Genomic DNA, 22,109 nt, shown 5'->3' on the forward strand with positions numbered 1-22,109 from the left:
TGCAGAGAAGTTATGTTTACACTAAACTATACCATAGTCTAGTAAGAGTTCAGTAGCATTATGTCCAAAAAAATATGTATTATAAGGGAAATACTTTATTGTTAAAAATTACTAACCACTGTCTGAACTTGCAACAAGACATAATCTTGTTGCTGGTAGAGGCTGTTCCTCTGTGTTGATGGCTACTGATCAGGGTGGTGGTTGTTGAAGGCCAGGGTGTCTGTGACAATTTCTTCAAATAAGACAGCAATGAAGTTGACTCTTCCTTTCATGAGTGGATTCTCTGTACAGATGATGCTATACATTTCATGCACAGTAGAATACTCTCGAAATGGGAGACAATTCTCTCAAACTCTGCTGCTGTTTTATCAGCTCAGTTTATGGACTATTCTAAACCCTTTCAAAAATCCTTTCAACAGCCCTTTCAGCCGGAACCGCCACCTTCCAGTAATTTGCCAAAATGACCAACACAAAGGGAAAGAGGAGAGGTACCTGTTAAATGTTCTCTAGGCCTTTTAGAAAACATGGAGTTGTTCCTTTGGCCACATACATGCGAATCTATAAGAAAGGTGATATTGTGGACATTAAGGGAATGGGCACTGTCCAAAAGGGATGCCCCACAAATGTTACCATGGCAAAACTAGAAGAGTCTACAGTGTTACTCAGCATGCTTCTGGCATTGTTGTAAACAGACAAGTTAAGGGCAAGATTCTTGCCTAGAGAATTAATGTACACATTGAGCTTATTAAACATTCAAAGAACCAAGATAGCTTCCTGAAGCATGTGAAGGAAGATGATCAGAAAAAGAAGGAAGCCAAAGAGAAAGGTACTTGGGTTCAACTGAAGCATCACCCTGCTCTGCCCAGAGAAGCACATTTCATGAGAACCAATGAAAAGAAGTCCAAACTGCTGGAACCCATTTCCTATGAATTTATAGCATATACATACAAAGAAAATAAAAGACCTCAAGACTGTAAAAAAAAAAAAAAAAAATCCTTTCAACAATCTTCATAGCAGCTTCACCAGGAGTAGATTTCAACTCAACAAGCCACCACTTTCTTTGCTTGTCTATAAGAAGCAACTCCTCATTGTTTAAGTTTTATCATGAGATTGCAACCAATCAAATATAATAATGAAAATTTTGAAAAATGTAACACAGAGACTCAAAGTGAGCCAAGGCTGTTGGAAAAATGGTGTCAGTTGATTTACTTCACACAGGGTTGTTACAAACCTTCAATATGCAAAAAAATGCAATATCTGAGATGCACAATAGAGCAAAGTACAATAAAACAAAATATGCCTGTATAATTATTACATACAAATCCATAAGTGCTACAACTACTAAGTGTTATTCTAAGTTTGCAGAAATGACAAACAGTCTCTTCCCTTTGGGAGATAGAGATCTCAAAGTTTAGCAGAGAAGACAGATGAGAAAAATATTTAAACAGCAATATAATAAGCCCAAATAGAAGTTATTATTTGAAGCCATACCCTAAGGGAGTCAAGGAAAGCTTCCTACAGTAGGTGACTCCTAAATTCGGTGTTAAGGAAGAATCAGGCATGAACCAAGCAGAGGATGAGTGGAGGGGAGCGGTCCAAACAGACAGGACAGCATGAAAGACCACGTTGGTTTATAAACTAGTAAAGGCAGATACAGAACTTAAATTTTGAGATCGGGATCAGAAAAGTTGAGATTGAAACAGAAGTCACAGATACCAGACCATGGAAAGGATCTTAACCTGGACAACCACATATTTCCATCTACCAGGTTTTTGCCAGTTGTGCTGACACAACTAGAAATAGCATTCCCCTTAACTCCTATGTGTCCCACTTTGGACAGTAAATTCTAAGGTCACTGTAATTTAAGACTATCTCCTGATTTTTTTTTTTATTGCAAATAGTAAGGAGCCTTTGAAAGATGTTTATAAATATTGATAAGGTCAATAAACCATTTAGAAAGACTAATCCGGCACCTGGCTGGAAGATGACATCCAAGGAAGGGAGATTAAGGCCATAAAAACTAGTACAGAGCCCCCAAAACAAGCCAAGTGAGAAATGATACAGACCTGAGTGGTAGTGATGGTAAACGGGGTCGTAGAGAAGAAATCATTTCAAGAAGTGTTTAGGAAGTAAAATAACCATCAAGTTTGAATGATGGAGAAAAACAAGGAGGAAACCATTAGATACTGTGATTCAGAAGAATAAAGGCAACTAAGTGAAGGCATAGAAATGGAGAAAACTCTAGGATGTGTGCTTTGATGATGGAATAGCATAAAATGGATCATAAAGTGTGTGGGGCAATAATTGTAAGATAACTGGCAAAGTTTCTTAGACACAAATATCAGGCAACGTTAATATCAGCACTGTGAAGAGTGATCCTAGAAAGAAGCATGGAATAATCAGGAGCCTGTTTGGACAGGACAAATGTGGGGCACTGGGACAGGCTGCCCAGTTCTGCAATAGCGTCCTGGTGTGAGCTGCCCTGTGAGTCAGAGGTCAGAGCCAGCAAATCCCAGCAGGAATCTGGTAAACAATTCATTATTGAGGCTAAAGATTGACAGCAAGATAAATGAGCTGATGATACAATAGGTAATCGACTAAAACACAGGTAGAAACAAAATAACAAAATCAAGGACTCCCTGCTGGGACAGGGAACAATGAAGAGAGCATCTGTGAATAAAACTGACAAATAGATGATTGCAAAGCTGTTCCTGACCACAGAAACTGGAAGAATGACAAGGAAAGAAGCGGGCAGAGGTAAGACAAAATAAATGAGTGCTTGCTCACTGCGGTTCAGTTTCACTCAAATAAATGGGGTGCCTGTGTGGCTCAGTCGATGAAGCCTCCAACTCTTGACTTCAGCTCAGGTCATGACCTCCCTCATGAATCAGGGTCATGATCTGAGTGTCCTGAGATCCAGCCCCCTGTCAGGCTCTCCACTCAGCAGGGAGTCTGCTGGAGATTCTCTCCCTCTCCCTCTGTTCTTCTGACATGTTCTGAATAAATGAATAAGTAAATAAATAAGTCTTTAAAAAAAATTTTACCCAAAAACGTAAACTATCAAGTGCCAGACTTAACAGATGAGCTTGTGAATTCACAGGCAGCGACATCCGAGAGCAGTCGAAGCAAAGGCCGAGGGTTTTGCTAGAGCCGCTGTCATTTCTTTTTTTATTTTTTTTTAGTAATTTTTTTTTTAAGATTTCGTTTATTTAACAGACAGAAATCACAAGCAGGCAAAGAGGCAGGCAGAGAGAGAGAGAGAGAGTAGGAAGCAGGTTCCCCACTGAGCAGAGAGCCCGATGTGGGACTCGATCCTGCGACCCGGAGATCATGACCTGAGCCGAAGGCAGAGGCTTTAACCCACTGAGCCACCCAGGCGCCCCCATTTCATTTTTTTTTTTTTCACACACAATGAGAGCAACAGAAAAGTGAAATTTCAAAATGAGATGACAAAATAAGTGTTGGTTGGTATGTGATCAGGTCTTTATGCTTTATAAGATAGCCAGAATATTCTCTTTTATTTTATGTAGTCATATGTAAGAAGGTAAACAGTTCTACTTATTGTCAAATGTGACTGAAATTTGTCAATGAAATAAATTATGGCAAAAATTCATCTTCTGGAAGAATATTTTATCTTACAGATATCCTTCTGAATTTTTCTTTCAACAACCCTCATATATTTCAGAAACTTGGTATTCTGCTCCTCACCTAAAAATCCTCACTGCAAGGTGATGTGCTCTATTGAATTACAGTCACAGATAATAGCATGGAGGAAATTAATAGCTAAAAACTATCATGACAGTAAGTACCAAGTAAGTAAGTAAGGTTCGAAAATTACTGAATAGTAGTTGGAAATTTAAAGTAAGAACAACTTTCAAAGTGATATCTGGACGTTAGATTCAAGCTAGTATGTCTAATCTTAGATATCTGCTTAAAAGTAGGATATTTTGTCACTTAATTTATTAATTTAAAACATTTATTAATTTATTATTATTAATTAATTAATTTAAAGTTATTGGTTAGACATTTATTAATTTAAAGTTATAATTTGTCTAAAAATGGTATATTTTATGTCATACCCAAATGAATGGTGTATTAATGAAACCTCTTATTAACCAGCCACTACATTAACCAGCCACTTATTAACCAGCCTCTACATTAAAACAAACAAAACAAAATGCAAAATGACCCTTTCTGTCATATTTGCAATCAGTCATCTATTTCCAAAATAACTCTATATGGATCTCTAGTCAGGAAAGATTATACACAATGAATTGATAGATTAAGGAACAATGAAGAATAATATCAGCATAATCTATAAACAGTCAACATAATTAGTGTTTGCAAAAGTACTTACTTCAAAATTGGGCTAATAAGATTTAAGCAAATTAAGTTCCTATGTAAGTCTGAGTTTTTATAAGTAACATAACTAATATGCCATTAAGGCCCATTGTTAGTTTCATTGGGAAATTATCTTCTCATTGCATCTGTCCAGCCTGAATACAATTCATTTTATCATCCCTCATAACTCACTTCTTATGGTTTTATGGAAGTGTATGTAGTAGTTTCACCTCTGGCTTTACCCTGTGTTCCACTACATCACAAACTCATTTAATGGTGATATTAATGATTTTAGAAATCACTACAAATGGTTGGCAGCACCGTTGTCGTTAACGTCACAAGGGAGCCATACAAGTGAGTTTTATCAGCTTGAGGCTGAGGTATTTGATGAAGTAATAACAAACTCGCTCCGAATTGTCTTTCATTACCCTTTATCTCTCCTAGAGAGAATATAACTTATTCAAATTATAATGGCCTCTGTTATCAATGAGGTTTACTATTTATTTACCTGCATCCAGACATGCAAATGCACATGCATTCTGGTATTTCAACCTACCTGTAATGAAATTTCTTCACTATCAGAATCATGCACAATCACAAATTACAAACTAGTTTCTAGTATAATTTGCTTAGCATTAAAAAAAAAAAAACTACTCATTCTTTTAATAAACTATCTTGATTAAAGGAGTAAAATCCAATCATTAGGGTTGAAATACAATATATGATAAACAACTTTTAAAATAAGATCACATTTCAATTAGGAAGTAGTTTTGTTTTTCTCTTAAGCAACATATGAAGTGAAATTGTGCTGAGGCTAACTTAGGTTAAGTGGAGAATTACTAAAGACAGGGACTCCCGCTCAGCACAGATATCCAGGCATCTACTTTTTATTTTAGCTTAGTTATCTTTATTTATGGCAGTAGTCCTTATATTTGTATAAGATGGGGAATTTCAAAGCCTTTTCATACTCCCTATCAGCTGTATCCCCTTAAGGGTTGGTAAAGTAGGGTAAAAAGTTACAATTATGTGTAATTGACAGAGAGAGGAGATCCAGCAAAGTGCTCTGATAGCCTGTAAAGAGAATCAAGGGAAGAGTGTTCCCTGGGCCATTCCTCTTTCCTCTCTGCCTTGTCTGCTTTTGACCTTGAGAATAACTCTGTCTTCCTTGTCTCTTTTAACATATGTTAACAAATGATGCAAAAAAAAAAAAAAAAAATCTTACAATGAAGTTAATGATGATTCATTCTTACAACGAATATTTATTGACTACTGGCTTCTTGCCACACCTGTTCTAGATATGGAGGATGATATTCTACCTTCACTATGTTCTGTTAAAGGTAATGTGTATAAAAGCTATGGAAAAATAGAAAAATCATGTAAGGTAGAAGGACACTGCGAGGGATTGCTTTTAATTTTAAAAAGTGTAATGGAATAGGCCTCAATGACATAGTAATAGACTAGAAAGAGATGAGGTAGTAAAACTACCTTATAGAAAAAAATGAAGCATTTGTAACAATAACTTCCAATGGCTTACCGTTTTCTATTTTGTGAAATGTTCTTGATATACCATTAGATTCAATCCTCCCAATAACCCTGAGAGGTAAGCAGGACAATTGTGACTAACCCCATCTTGCAGATGAGAAAACACATTTGAAGAAATTAAATGTCACAAGCATACCCTGTATTAATTTTCCCTTTCCAGACCATATTTTAACCCTTTCATTTAACACTCCACAGGCCAATGCATTAGCTTCATTGGAGATTCTTTCAAGCAAATGAAAGTCCCTAAAATTAAAGTGCTAATATTACAGCAGTTGATGACATCCACACAGGTAGAATCATGTCTGTTCTATTCACTAATGATGTCATTTCATTAAGCACATTAGTGCCCAGCTCCACTGGACTTCCTGATTCTCAAATACACCCATTAATTGTTTTCTGCTTTCTCTGACTAGAAGCAGTTAAATACTTGCCCACATAATCTCTTTTTCTATCTTACCATTATGATATCAGATATTCTTTAAAGTTGTTTTCTCACATTTTCAGATGGTGGGCACTATTTTGTCATTTGGGTCTTAACTCTGTCATCCCATTCAGATTATTTATTGTCTATCTACTCCCAACTAGTGTGTGAACTGTCTGTGAGCAGAAATGTTGGCACCATGATCAGAGTGGTTCAAATTCTCACAACTTGGGGTGCCTGGGTGGCTCAGTGGGTTAAAGCCTCTGCCTTTGGCTCAGGTCATGATCCCAGGGTCCTGGGATCGAGCCCTGCATCGGGCTCTCTGCTCAGCAGGGAGTCTGCTTCCCCCTCTCCCTCTGCCTGCCTTTCTGCCTACTTGTGATCTTTCTGTCAAATAAGCAAATAAAATTCTTTAAAAAAATAAAAAAATAAATTCTCAGAACTTTACACAACACATTGTAAGCACCTTGTATTTGTTGTTCTAGTGAATAAATATTGGCTTTCAAGTCATCTCACAATTCCAAATATGTACTAAGCATCAGTAACTACAGAAAGTATTTGGAACTAATAAAAGTAATATGCACTATATCAAGTTCTTTTCTTAGCATTAAATTATTTAAATACCCTTACTATTATCATTTTCAGATCAGAAAAGTAAAGCAGGGAGAGCAGGTCTACCAACCAATAACTCTCAGAACCAAGATTTGGGTACATAGTCTTAACCACTCCGCTCTATGAAATTCTTCTTTGACACTATCCCAAAAGATTATGACTATTTCCTGTGAATTATTATGATTATACTTAGTATAATATTATCTTTGAAAGATTATGAATCTTTCCAACACACTGGCAAGTCTAGGCAGAGCCATTTGCATGATTGTTACATGAACATACAAAATAATGTGAATATTACTCAAATTAATTGTGATTAATTAATCACAATTGGGAAGGGAAGGTCATTGTTTTATTTAGAGTACTTTGAATAGCTTATATTTTTCTCCCTAATTCTATTGCCTTCTGCTCTTTCTGACTGGTGAGTAGTTAAATAGTTGCCCACATATTCTATCATTTTTCTATTCACCACTAGAAGAAATGTAAATAAAAGTGTAAATATTTCAAAAAGAATACCTTAGTTCTATAATGTTCATACATAAATATACATTGGAAAGCTTAGATGTGTACCTGGAGGAAGGAGGAATTCCCATCAAAATATCAACGGAAGAGAAAACTAGAAAAACTTCTAGGGTATATATTTGTCTATGTTGTAAAATTAATAAGAAGGAACTCTTATTTCAATATCATAAATATGAGTTATCAGAGAAATTGGATATTATGGTGCAGGGGGAATATTTATGCAAGACTTTCCCACATACTATAAAAGATGGGACTTTCTTCTTTGCCCTAAAGTGAAAGAAAAAACAGGATCAAGAAAGCCACATGAGGGTATAGACAACAGCGTGAAGTCTGAACCTTGCACCCACGATATAGTGTTGGGGAAATAGCAGAAGTGAGTAGTGATCTTTTAGTGATCTCTATTAGTTATTCCAAGTGTATTCCGCAGAGCCCATAAGTAGGATATTAATGCTACACGAAACAAGATTTCTATGGCAGATACATTTTTAAGATGCTTGATGAAAGTCAATTAAGTGTTATTTCTGAAAAACTTCTTGGAACTTTTAATGCATCAATGTGACTTCCAACTATTCAAAAGTCAGTTATGGGTTGCAGGGTTTCCCAAATTAACTTGAATTCGAAATCACATTTTCATAAAAAGGAATGATGTGCCTTAGAGTTTACTTGGGATTGCTAATTATTCTGATTAGTAATGATAGGAAAAGCCAATTAGCTCATGTCATTCACCAGTTGATAATGTAAAAAGAGTAGCTAGTGTGGTTGCAATGGGTAGAAGATAAAGGGAGAGCACTTACTTGACAACATTTTGGTATAATTATATTGGTAGTTCCTACAGATAAGATTCTCTGTATTCAAATACAGTTTCAATTATATTACTATCATCTTAGAAAAAAAAAAAACCCTTATAGTAGGTTAAGCTGTAGTTGAAGATTTTATGATTATTTCTAGGTATGTATTTAAAAGGGGTCTTATAGGCGCCTGGGTGGCTCAGTCGGTTAAGTGTCTGTCTTCCGCTCAGGTCCTAATCTCAGGGTCCTGGGATTGAGCCCTGCAGGAGGCTCCCTGCTCAGTGGGGAGCCTGCTTCTTCTTCTCCTTTTGCCCCTCCCCACTGCTTGTGCGCTTTCTCGTGCATGCTCTCTCTGTCTCTCTCTGTCTCTCAAATATAGACCATCTATATATATATATATATATATATATATATATATATATATATATATAAAATCTTAAACTAAACAAACAAAAGAGGTCTTATTGTACCTAGATAGGTGTATTTCTTTCAATCCTGTTTTGAAATAATAGTTGTTTGTATGTAACATTAATTTAAAATATTTGTAAGAAAGTCATTAATGCCTGCAAAAAGGATGTATAATCTAAGTACTATTTTTCGACATAGGAATTTAGCTTTTTAAACCTGTTATCATTCTAAGAATATATATCATTTTATCATGCAGCAGCTTTTCTCAAATGTAGGTATGGATCTCTAGAAAGAAGAAGCATCTGAAATTCTAATTTTGCATACTCAATCTATAAGGGTGTAGAAGATGTCAGACTAAAATTTCTTAGGTAGATCTCTTCCTGTCTCTAGGATTTATGACAATAAAATACTAAAGAGAAAAGTATAACATCTACCTCATGGAATTTTTTGGAGTCTTAGAAAGAAAGAGGATGATACTGAATAAATGAAAGATCAAATGACAAATACAGTAAATAAAAGATCAAATAAATGAAAGATCAAATGAGAACATGGTTACCTCTTACTTTCCACATGGTTCACAAGCAAGCCCACAGGCTTCCTTAAGTTAATGTCCAGAGGAACTATATTAAGGGACCTCTTACCTTAGAATACTGGGTGTGACCTCAAAAGTGATTAAAGGTCAATGACAATGCCTAGCAGAATATTAGAGCAGTTTAAGGCAGAAGGGAAAACACGGTGAAAGCGCAGGGAAGCCATACGAACAGGTAGTTCGTACAAACATAGTGTTTGGTGAAATTTTTGGAGGTCTTAAACAGGAAATGAATTTCTTATTTAGGAATTTGCAAACTACTTTGCATTGAAGTAAAACACAAGGAATGTATATATCATTAGTTTGCAGTGAAATTAATCATCATCAAGAGAACACAGCCACATAAATAACAAGTAGATAAACATATAGAGCATTATTGATGCCAGGGAACACCAACCGACCCCCTCGAATCCCTTGAACAACTCTGTTCATTCCAAAAGAATCATTATAGCTTATTTTTTTTTTAAGATTTTATTTATTTATTTGACACAGAGAGATCACAAGTAGGCAGAGAGGCAGGCAGAGAGAGAGGAGGAAGCAGGCTCCCTGATGAGCAGAGAGCCCGTTGCAGGGCTCGATCCCAGGACCCTGGGATCATGACCTGAGCCGAAGGCAGCGGCTTAACCCACTGAGCCACCCAGGCACCCAGAAACATTATAGTTTAGTTTGGTTTTTTTTTTCCCCCTCCTTTTGGGCCTTACCTAAATGGAATCCCATAATATGTACTCAATATAAAGAGATTCACCCATCTTATGCAATCGTATAGTGACTGTTTTATTTGGACAATTAATAAAAATGATTACAATTTGTTATTGTAGATCATAGAAAATAATTCTATAAGTTACCCTAATATTAAGACAAACTTCCATTTGAATAAACCAATGACTTTTTTTTCTTTATTTCAAATATGGTACTGATAAACAAAGAACTATCCTGAACTCTTTATGCATAGTTATAAAAATTGAAATCAGTATCACATGAACATAAGAATTTTTTCATGTATATAGGAGTGTAACTATAATGTAAAAGGAATGATTTTCATGTATGGTCCATAGGATTCCTTTTGTTTCTTGGCTGTTGGATGATGGAACCTTTTGAAAATCTGGAGATCACCTACATAGATCACTCACTTGAAATCTTTCCATATTTACATACACAACTTTTTGCATTTAATTTCAGAGCATCTGACCACCTGAGAGGATTTGCAAATATACAGTGTTCAGATGAAGAATATTAACTTTAAAGTCATACTTTAGCAAACATTTGTTTTTGTTTTTCAGAGAGGGAGGGAGGGAGAGAGGGGTGGGGGGAGGAGGCAGAGGGAAAGAGACAACCCCAAGTAGGTTCCATGCCCAGGGCATGACCCCATGTGGGGCTTGATCCTACAACCCTGAGATCATGACCAGAACCAAAATCAAGAGTCAGAGCTTAACCATCTGAGCCACCCAGGCACTCCTACAAACATTAAAAACAAACAAACAAACAAACAAACCAGTATACAACAACCAAAATACCCCCACAGAGAACTATTGTTTAGAACAATAGTCTCCTTCTTTTGTAGAGAAGAAAATCATGGAGGTTTTTTTCATAACATGTTTTAAAACATAGGAAGTGGGCAGAACACTTGCCTTTCTGGAGTGATTGAAAATAGGCCACCAAAGTTTAATTAGCCTTGCCTTTGAGTAGTCTCAGATCTATTCTTTTGTTCTACTCTAGTTCAGATACAGTATATTAGGAATCTCTCTCTCTCATACTCTTCTAATATGTAATTTTTGAAAAGTCTTCAGAAATTCTTAGGTTTTTCTCATTTTATCACTGGGTCATTTTTGTGAAAACAGTGTCAGTCAGGTTCCAGTTATAGCTAACAGAGAGTGCTCTAGCTATTTCATGCAAAAAGTTACTTAAAAGGAATACAGTGCTACCAGATCAGTGTTTGGGCACCCTTGAATAATTCAAGAATCACACCATAGAAATGACCACTAAACGGCCCATGACAAAAATCAGGAAATGAAAGACGGACACTGCTTCCCTCAGTTATGACTTCGTGATCACAAAATGTGAGCGGGAATCTGGAGACCCCAGAACGACCCCTTCATCTCTTGGTTTGGGGAACGTAGCGCCTGCTGTGATGCAAGCATGAAGAGGTTCCAGGCTCTGCTGCACCAGCCCTATTCATGGTGGGGCCCTTCTCTCCACTTAGATTAGCTCCGAATTCAAGACTTACCTGATCACACGTGATCAGTACAACCTAAACTACACCCAGAACGCCTGCTACAAGGTAGTACATAAGGAAGACCACAAGGGAGTAGAACCCATGCTGAGCAAGCTTATTTACCTTTCATGCTGCAGATATCTCACGGCATTCAAACGGGGCTTCGATTATGCGGATGTGATTATCACAACAGCAATAATTCTCCAAAATGAAGTTGCTTTAAAACCTTTTTTTTTTTTTTTAAGATTACACTGTTTTTAAGTGTTGGGGCTATTATATAACAGCAAATAAAGGATATAGAACTGACACTATGGGGGTGCCTGGTTGGCTCAGTGAGTTAAAGCCTCTGCCTTCCACTCAGGTCATGATCCCAGGGTCCTGGGATCGAGCCCTGCATTGGGCTCTCTGCTCAGCAGGGAGCCTGCTTCCTCCTCTCTCTTTTTGCCTGCCTCTCTGCCTGCTTGTGATCTCTGCCTGTCAAATACATAAATGAAATCTTAAAAAAAAAAAAAAAAGAACTGACACTATGTGACTGAATCCTATACAGTGAATAACAGACATTGCTCACAATATCTTACTATACTGAAATTATTTTTGCATTAAATATTGCTTGAAATAAGAGAGACTGAAATTGGCTCAGGCTTACCGTTTTTTGGTTTGTTTTATGCTCTTTAAAATGTGTGTGTATGTGTCCTTCTTGTGGAGGAATTTTTCACTAAAGTAACATTTTTGCAACAAAATTTGATATGCACATTCCAGGTGTCTAGAGAGACAAGAAAATAGCAAATATTCTTTACTTTTTCTGTATTTAGTTAAACTTTTTTCTTACACAAGTTAGGAGTATTGTATTGTAAATGCTATATACATTTTTAAAAACTTTGTCTCTATAATGCTCTATAATAGTGATGTCACATATGTATTCCCTGAAAGCAGATGTCCTATTTTTAATATATAAAAACAAGAGATCAGAATTAAATGTATGTATATATGTTTCTCTGAACTTCTGGGTAGCTGAGCTAAGTATCGATCTGCTTTTTGAACTCCAAAGAAGGACACTCATATTAGGGTTTTCTGTAATTTATGCATAATAAAAGTAATTTTGGTTAAAATCAATAGTTTGAAAAGTCTTTGTAGCCCAGCATGATACAATACGGGAAAAGTAAGTTAGCTATTCAGGCAGACATCATATCTCAATTGTAAGGTGTCAGATACATCCTTATATTCTCCATTCATTAAAACTAAGATGCTTCTCTCTCTGCCTCTGCCTCTGCTGCGCTTGCTCTCTTTCTCTCTCTCTGACTCTCATGAATAAATAAATAAAATCTTAAAAAAACTAACTAAAAGAAAAACTCTTTGGTATGTTAATACAAAATGTTTTAGGACATTTCCTTATCAAAGTGACCTCTATCCATTTAAGCCTTGTTAGTAAGTAATAATACTATTTGGTGGATGACCTCACTTAAAATTGAATCCCACCCAAAAATCTAGGGAAAGATTCCATCTTATACAGCCCGAAACTACACGTGGAAAACTTTTATTAAAGAAAATTGCAGACAATAATATAACAAACACAGAAAAAAATGTAGAGGTGTAATAGAAGTTACATGTGTCTAGATTCTCAATTAGAAAAAAAAATACGCTCTACATTTGTCTTCGTCTGCACTCCTGCTCCTCTCCACCTCTGACTTCTAGGGATCCCAGGGCCTTGAGCAGGAGGTACCACAGGAGAAGGGCTCTGGCCAGTCAGGCTTGCAGCTGTGTGCCCTTGCTCCCACCCCTGCCCATTTCTGGCGGGTCTCACCTTGAGAATCTTTGGGGTGTGTGTGTGTGGTGTGTGTGTGTGTGTGTGTGTTGTGAGAGAGTCAGAAAGCAGCGGACACTCTTTCTTCCCAGTGTCATTGTAATTTTTCTCAATTGCTCCCTATGGCCCTCAAGCAATAGCAGGAACCCCCTAGGGGAAGAACTGACAGAAGCCAGGTTGAAATGCAGCCTTTCTAGCGCTGCTGTCCCCAGGGCCAATCACAGCATTTGGAAGCATCAGAACGGCTATTTATCCTTAAATAAGGAAATTCTACCTTCAAAGCTTTTGTAAGAATTATGTAGAAATGGCAAGCCCCAAGGTCCTCAGAAAGTGGATTCTCCAACCACCTCAGTTCCTTCCTGTCAGGGACAGCTGTCACAGGACTGTGTTTGCTCGCCCCCTAGTGGCAGACACCCGCACTCACATTTGCCTGAATTGCTCCTACCGCTCTTGTTTCTTGAGACAGTGTGCCCAGAAGGTCAAAAGGTAAGATAATATTATGTCCAAATCGGATACTTTGGAAAACCTAATGCAGACCTTATTGAAACAAAAAGAATACAAATACTAGATGGAATACTCCCCCTAAAAAAGACTATTAAAGTGAGAAAATAAACAGTCTAATTACAGAGAAGGAAGAACACGTGCTGCTTGCCCAGCCTGAATATAATTTTTGGTTCTGCTTGTCACAATTACAAGTTAAGTAGCATTATGTTGTTCATGCTTAATTTACTTCGGAGCTGCTTAAAAGGACCAACTCTTGATGTGTTTGTGTTTTCTGGAGACGCATCTGTTGACATTGCCTCCATCTTATAGCCAAACTACAGAAGTTGATTACAGCGTCAACCCTCTACTTAGAAATAAGACTGCCAAAAAAAGAAAAAAAAAAAAAAAGAGAAAAGGAAAAAAAGAAAGAAAAAAGAAAAAAAGAAAGAAAGAAAAGAAATAAGACTGCCTTTAAAGAAACATTTTTTTTCTATATTGCAAAAATCTCCTGTAATTTCAAATATTGCAAACCAGGTTGGAGATAGATATATATATATATATATATATAGTCAGATTTACTTCTTTTAGTGTGTGGTTTTTGTTTTGTTTTGTTTTGTTGGTCAAATGTTAAGGGATAGCCACAAGGGGACTTCTTAGTTCTTAGTGCATATTAAGTTAACAGTGTACTTGCTAGATATCCATTCCAGTATGCTCTTATTTTTATTTTTACAAACACCATAAAAACAAAATTTAAAATTGTTCTAGTGGATGCAAATGGACTTGTGATTTCAAAGTTGGATTCTACTAGGAAGAGTACATTTTAACCTGATATATTTTTGAGAGATGAAGAGATTTTTCTAACAGCTTTCATATCTATATTCAAATCTCTCTCTCTTTTAAGAGATTTTATTTATTTGTCAGAGAGAGAGAGAGCAAGAGCACACAAGCAGAGGGAGCAGCAGGCAGAGGGAGAAGCAGCCTCCCCATGGAGTAAGGAGCCCGGTGTGGGACTTGATCCCAGGACTCTGGGATCGTGACCTGAGCCAAAGGCAGATGCTCAACCAACTGAGCCACCCGGGTGTCTTTATATTCGAGTATCTTTTAAATGCTGTGAAAAAATTATATAGACTAATTGATCTAATGTTTATTAAATAAAGTTTTCCTAAGAAGCATTTTTTAGGAGAGACTTCATGTTGAAATTAAAGAATTAGTTATTTAGTGGTGACTTTATTCCCATTTTCCACTTTTTAAACTCGGCTTATCTTCATTTGTTGTCTTTTACAGATAAGAAACATTCAGGTCAGCAACATCAAGAGGTTTTATTACCAAAAGAAACCCCAGATGTTATCATCATCTATTCTGTCAGTTTAATTAGAAATATTGAAATGTGCTCTATCCCTGCTGAGCTTCAGACTCTAGAAAAACCTCGTTTTCCACATTCTTCAAATTCTTATGCAGCTACTACTTTGGGAAATGAATCACTTTTCACATTTTAATGGGACCAAAGAAGAAGCAATATTTGGGCATTTTTGTTTTCAGGCAAATAATCCAGGATATTTTAGAAAGCAGTGATCACATTTAACATGGATTTTAATCCCATGATCATGGTATTGTAACAGAGGCACAAGCCCCATTTTTTGCCAGCAAAATAAGACAATAAGCTTTCAGTATGCTACAAAATTAAATGGACTGAAAAATTACAGGTGGTTTATTTAAAGAAAAATATTTTTTATTTCAAGACCAAATGATTTGTTTTATTTCATAAGTAATGCTTCAGGGCAGTGACTCTACATAGTTCTTTAGGAACCCAAGCCAATGCCCTCTTTTCCTCTTGAGTGAGGGACTTCCAAGAATCCCTGGGCATTACCATTTCAGTCAACTAGAAAAGGGAGCACACATCAGATCTGGGAGTAGTCCAGCATTTCCACTAGAAATGAGCCAGAGCTCAGTCCCATAGCCACAACTACCTGTGGAGGAGAAACTGGGAAGTACAGGCTAGTTATGTGCTTGTGAAGAAATATATCGATATTATGGATAGCTACTAGCATTCCCTGCAAAGACTGTCAGTAATCAAGTATCCATCCATATGTTCCTTCCTACACATGGAACAAGCTGAGACTCCTTTCTCAGGGGAAGACCTGAAGTCCTATGTAGCTCAAAGTCTAAAATCCCTTGATGATGTATGGATTCTCCATCACATTCAGAAGCAGATCCTACGGCCAATATCCTGAAAAGACCAGTTGTCTTCTATTCTAGCATGGAGTAATTGGGCCTCTGATCACTGGGATCACTGAGGAAAGTTGCTTAATTACACCTGAGTACACCCTTTGGTAGAAATTCGCAGAGACCCCAGCTCTTGTGGCTCATGAGCTCTTTGTCATCTTTTCTCTTCTTAGCCATACCGGGACAAGGTATCGCTCAGATTTTGCAGCCTGATTCTGATTTATAGAAATTGGGAAACCTGAATAGGTTTTAAGACTTGAACAAACTAAAAGTGTTTTAGAACCCAGTGGTGGTTTCCTTGGTACAACTAGTGGATTTTTTTCTAAAATTAATTATATTTTCATTCTATTTGTGTCAGTAACACAGAAAAAAAGTCTTCCCAGATAGTTTCCAACTCCTACTGTTTGGGTTTCTCTTCAGTGTATCTGTTCAAATTAATGACAGCTACCCAGCAACATTGAGTTCATCTAAAGAATAAGTGTAAATGGGAGGGCACACTTTCTATTAATGAATTGTTGAGATACACACACACACACACACACATATATGATTTCTTCATTGTATTTCTAATTCTGAGCTATATTTTGAATTAGTGAAGTTGAAAAATAGAAAAATTTTGAATAATCTAAGTGTTATAGAAAAAAGTCAGTTCAAGGGTGCCTGGGTGGCTCAGTCAGTTAAGTGTCTGCCTTCTGCTCAGATCATGATCTCTGGATCCTGGGATCGAGCCCTGTGTTGGTTTTGCTGCTCAGCAGGAATCTATTGCTCTTGTTCTCTCTCCCTCTGCCCCTCCCCACCGCTCATTCTCTCTCAAATAAATAAATAAAATCTTTTTTAAAAATGTTCAGTTCTTGGGACACCTGGGTGGCTCATTGGGTTAAAGCCTCTGCCTTCGGCTCGGGTCATGATCTCAGGGTCCTGGGATCAAGCCCCACATCGGGCTCCCTGCTCAACCAGGAGCCTGCTCCCCCCTCTCTCTTTGCCTGCCTCTCTGCCTACTTGTGATCTGTCAGTCAAGTAAATAAATAAAATCTTTAAAAAAAAATGTTCAGTTTAAATAAAGAATCATGCATACACCTGCATATGTAGAATAACTGTTTTATAGGTATTTAATAATGTGCATTTACCCAAGATTGTAGAACATCTGATTAATATTCTCTCTAATTACAGTTATATCTTGCTTAATGGCCATATGTATTTCACTCTCTGTACCAGTGTGCACGTGTGTAAATCCAGATCAAGCTGGAGAAGACCAGCACATTTCATTTCAAATATTCTCTAGTTTTCTGTTGCCATCTTAAACTGGAAAACAAGTAATTTAATGGAATCAAGTCACCGAAGCTACAAGAGTGAAAAATAACCCATTAGTAAATAAGGAAAAGACTATCAAATAAGGGAAGAATAAGTTGGAAAGCTTTGATAGGCTTGGATCCTAGATACAATAAGTGGTAAGTTAAAATATAATCAGCAATATGATATTTATGATACAATAAAATCCTGGCATGGGCACAAAAATAGTGGGTCATAGACAGAGGCTTTGAACTGCATTTTTCAAAACCTTGCTACTGAAACAATCGTAACTGTTATACAAGGGTAATAAATCTGCCACAAAAATCTGATACTTCATAATATCATCTAATGAAATCAGACTGATACTGATTAATTTAAATGTTCATTATTATTATAAGCAAAATCTATGAAGTAGAGAAAGATACTAAGAATCGGGAAAAACAGTATGCAGGTGTGTCTTAGGAGGAGAACAATAAATCCTGCAGATAAAATTAAAGGTCAAAAGTGGTTCTAAGTGCACCCATGTTCATAGTATCATTAATCAGTCACAAGAGCCAAGAGCTGGTGGCAATTTGGATGTCCACTGGCAGATGAATGGATAAAGAAAATATGGTAAATATGTGCGATAGAATATTATTCAGATTTTTAAAAAAGAAGAAAATCCTGCCAGATGCTTCAACATGGATGCACCTGGAGGATATTATGCCAAGTGTAATAAGCTAGTGCCCCCAAAATAGATACTGTATTATTTCACTTACACGAGGTATCAGAACTAGTCAGACTTCTAGAAACAGAAAGTAGAATGGTGATTGCCAAGAGTTGGCAAAGGGGGAGATTATGAGTTGTTGTTCAATGGGTACTGAGTTTTAGGTTTACAAGATGAAAAATTTCTAAAGCTGTGTTGAACAATGTGCACACAGTTAACACTACTGAACAGTACCCTTAAAATAGTTAAGATGTAAATTTTATGTTAATTGTATGTAGTATTTTTTACCACAATTTTCTAAAAAAATGGGTGGAGGGGAGATGGAGATAGATTATGTAATGGGGATGGGGTTTTCTTTTGGGGAGATAAAAACATTTTGGAACTAGATAGAGGTGATGGTTGCACAACATGGAGAATGTACATTTTTAATGGTTAAATTTATATTCTGTGACTATCACCTCCACAAAATTTTTTTTTAAAGTGACTATGAAGTTTATGCAAAGTAGTAGTGAAGTTCACACATACTTAAGGCAGATTGCCGGCCAGGCAAAATATAATAGCTTCGCACATGGTATAACCATTTAATCATCACACACTTAAGGTGTAGGTGCTATTATGATCCATATTTTACAGAAGAGGAAAACAAAACTGTCTTCCAAGAGCTCGTAGCTCATAGGTCATTTCACTGAGGACTGAAGTGAAACCATCTTCACTAATAGCCTGTCCTCTCTCTTCCTGAGAAAGAGACAGAGTGTAGATGGTCTCCAGAGATGCTTCATTTACTGAAGGAATACTTGTTCCCAATTCAGCCCACGTGACTTCTAATTATAAATCACACGTTTATTTAAACAGTTTGAATGAGTCTCTGTTCTTTGCAACCAAATGACCCCTACCGAGATCTCAAATGACTGATATAGATAGGGGGCCCTTGTGATCAGAACAGGAGTCCAGCGTCAGGGTCAGACTGTCAGCAAAGTAAAGCTGATACTGAGTAAAAACATGAGGAAAACGGGACCGGGGAAGAACCGGCTGGTCAGAATCAGTTTGTTGGAGCTTGAAGAGGAGAAAGTTGTAGTAGATTGAAATTAAGGTTAGCCTGATAGTCAAATTTAAATCTCAGAAATTCTAAATGGAACTCTCACTACCTATATATAGTCCCCAGAAACTAGATTAGAAGAATTTTGCTTTCAGCTGCACGTGCAAAAGTGATCATACTATTCATATGGGAAACTATTGTTTTGGCAATACTATTTTCTTTCTGTTTTGTTAGTTACAGGCTCATGATCTGTCATCCTGTTGAAAAGGTGAGGTCTTGGAGTTAGATTGGTTGGAGTCTAATTTGCCACTTTCTAGTCAAACCATTTAGATATGCCACTGAGTAGCAGTCACTTCATATGTGGAATGACACATGTGGAGAAGAATAAAATGGAAAACATGTAAATTAACTACCCCCATGCCTCATTGGCGATTCCAAGTGTTCACTAATATGTTACTATAATAACTATGATTACTACTGTGTATGTAAAATACCTCACCACGTAGAAAACTTCCTAAAATAACACTCCCTCGGTGAAAGCAAGTGCCATTTTTTTCCCCCACATATACTTATTTAAAATAAGATTCCTGATGGAAAAGGTTCATAGTGATTGATTTTTCAGGAACGCTGAATTTTAGCCTTAAAGTGCTTCTGGACCACTGTAAACTTAATTTAAATATTTTGGGTTTACTGAGACTTAGAGTCATTAATGCTCCTCGTTAATATCCCAAACATAATCCTACTGATTATACTTTTACTTCAGACCGAGTTTCCTTTTAAGCATTTGCTGTTTCTTTTGTCACTTTAAACTGTTAGTTGTAACACTCAGGGGGGCATTCTGTGTTCTTACAACTTTGCAATTAGCTCTTAGTTCTCCCCTAATTGCTGCGCCAGCACACCTCTCTCTCCTCCAAAGACACCCTGTTTCCCCTATGATGTGTTTCTTCGCCACAAGCTAAAAGTACCAGTATCTCCTTTTCTAGTCGTAGGAAAACTGCTCTGACCTCACGTTCTTACTCTTTTCTCTTCCTAGTGGCTGATGTTATAAATATTGGGCTTTTGGGTCTCCAAATCTTGGTCCTTCATAACCAAAGCCACATTTTGTAATCCTGAAAGAACTTTCCTGGCTCAAGAAAAGCAGAAGCATATGAAACATTGTTTTAAAAACTCTTGCCTCTGTTATAAAGGGATAAAATCTGTGCATATGTGAGTGGAGTGTCTATGTATTATTCATGCATGAATGTGTTCTAAATGGTATTTGTCGGGGGGGCACCTGGGTGGATCAGTCATTAAGTGTCTGCCTCCGGCTCAGGTCATGATCCAAGGGTTGAGGGATCGATCCCTGCATCAAGTCCCACACTGGGCTCTCCACTTGGTGGGGAGCCTGCTTCCCCCTCTCCCTCTGCCAGCTGCTCCCCCTACTTGTGCTCGCTTTCTGAATAAAATCTTAAAAAATAAATAAATAAATGCTTTTTGTCTGCCGTTAATATAATATCCTAAGTGTTCTTTAATTACTGCAAGTATCCTATTCCTTTTTCTACCCTTTTAACTCATAGCCTACGTCTTTTTTTTTTTTTTTTTTTTTAATGTGGAGATGTTTTGTTTTGTTTTGTTTTCCCCAAGATACAGCTGGGTCTTACTTTTTTTTTTTTTTTTTAAGATTTTTTTTATTTATTTGACAGAGATCACAAGCAGGCAGAGAGGCAGGCAGAGAGAGAGAGAGGAGGAAGCAGGCTCCCTGCCAAGCAGAGAGCCCGATCCAGGGCTCGGTCCCAGGACTCTGGGATCATGACCTGAGCTGAAGGCAGAGGCATTAACCCACTAAGCCATCCAGACACCCCTGGGTCTTATTTTTTCTGCAATCTGACAATCTTTGCCTTTAACTAAAATATTTAGATAATTAAAATTTAGTGTAATTATATGTGTAAATTTATACTACCTGGCTGTTTATTTTCTATTTGCTTCATTCATTCTTTTTCTTTTCCTCTTTTCCTTTCTGTGGAAGAACTAGTATTTTTTATGACTCCATTTTGTCTGTTTCTTTTGTTATTATCTTGATTGGTCTAGGGTTTATAGTGTATACCTCTAACTGAATATATCCACCTTCCTACGCTTTTATATCAAAAATGTAACATAAGGATTTCACATCAGTATAGTTCCATTCTCTTCTCCTGGCTTTTGTGATACTGTTGTTATATGTTTTAATGTTGCATATATTATAAATCCATTATATGAATTATTATTTCCATTTTATGAATTAGCTTTTAAAGAAATTTAAATAATAAAAAACTCTTTAGCCATATAGTTCTTTCCAATGTTTTTTACTTCTTATGCAGATCCACATTTCCACCTGGTATTTTTTCCTTTCAATTAACAGGAGTGTTTTATGTCTGACAGACTTTATTTATCTTCCTTTGTAAAATTTATTTTTGCTGGATATAGAATTCTATGTTGGCAATAATTTTTTTATATTTTTTTCTTTCAATATTTTAGAGATGTTGCTTTAATTTCTTCTTACTTGTGCTATTTCCAGTGAGAAATCTGTCATCTTTATCTGATTTCTGTAAGTAATATGTTTTGCTTTGTTTTTTCTTCTGGCTGCTTTTTAAGATTCTCCACCGAGGGAGGAGCCCAGTGTAGGACTTGATGCAAGGATCAATCCCACCACCTAGGATCATGACCTAACCCTCAGGGCACCTGGGTGGCACCGTCAGTTGAACTTCCAGTTCTTGGTTTCGGCTCAGGTCATCATCTTAGGGTCATGGGATCAAGCCCCGTGAAGGCCTCCATCTGCACTGAGCACCAAGTCTGCTTGAGATTCTCTCTCCCTCTCCCTTTTCAAAAGATTCAAAAATCTTTTGAAAAAAGACTATCATTCACTTGGAGCAATTTGATTATGTACTTTGGTGTAATTTTCTTTAGGTTTCTGTGCTTAAGATTTATTGAGCTTCTTGGAAAACATGATTTTATATATTTTATCAAATTTAGAAGATTTGCAGTCATTATTTCTCAAGTGTTTTTTCTGCCTTCCTGTTCTCTACTTTCTTCTGGGGATCACCATGATGCATATATTAGGCTTCTTGAAGTTGTCCAAAATTCACTTAACCTCTTAATTGTTTTCTCCTGAGTGTTTCA

The 22,109-nt window shown here is 36.8% G+C and overlaps 1 pseudogene across 1 annotated transcript; it reads left to right on the forward strand.

Moving 5' to 3' along the window:
* Nucleotides 1-460: 460 nt before the first annotated feature.
* Nucleotides 461-15,215, forward strand: LOC309870240 (large ribosomal subunit protein eL21 pseudogene; annotated as a pseudogene). The gene is made up of 2 exons: nt 461-973; nt 15,004-15,215. The product of its transcript is annotated as a large ribosomal subunit protein eL21 pseudogene (transcript).
* Nucleotides 15,216-22,109: the final 6,894 nt, after the last annotated feature.

This window comes from Mustela nivalis (assembly GCF_964662115.1).
Source record: "Mustela nivalis genome assembly, chromosome: 7".
NCBI classification, from domain to species: domain Eukaryota; kingdom Metazoa; phylum Chordata; class Mammalia; order Carnivora; family Mustelidae; genus Mustela; species Mustela nivalis.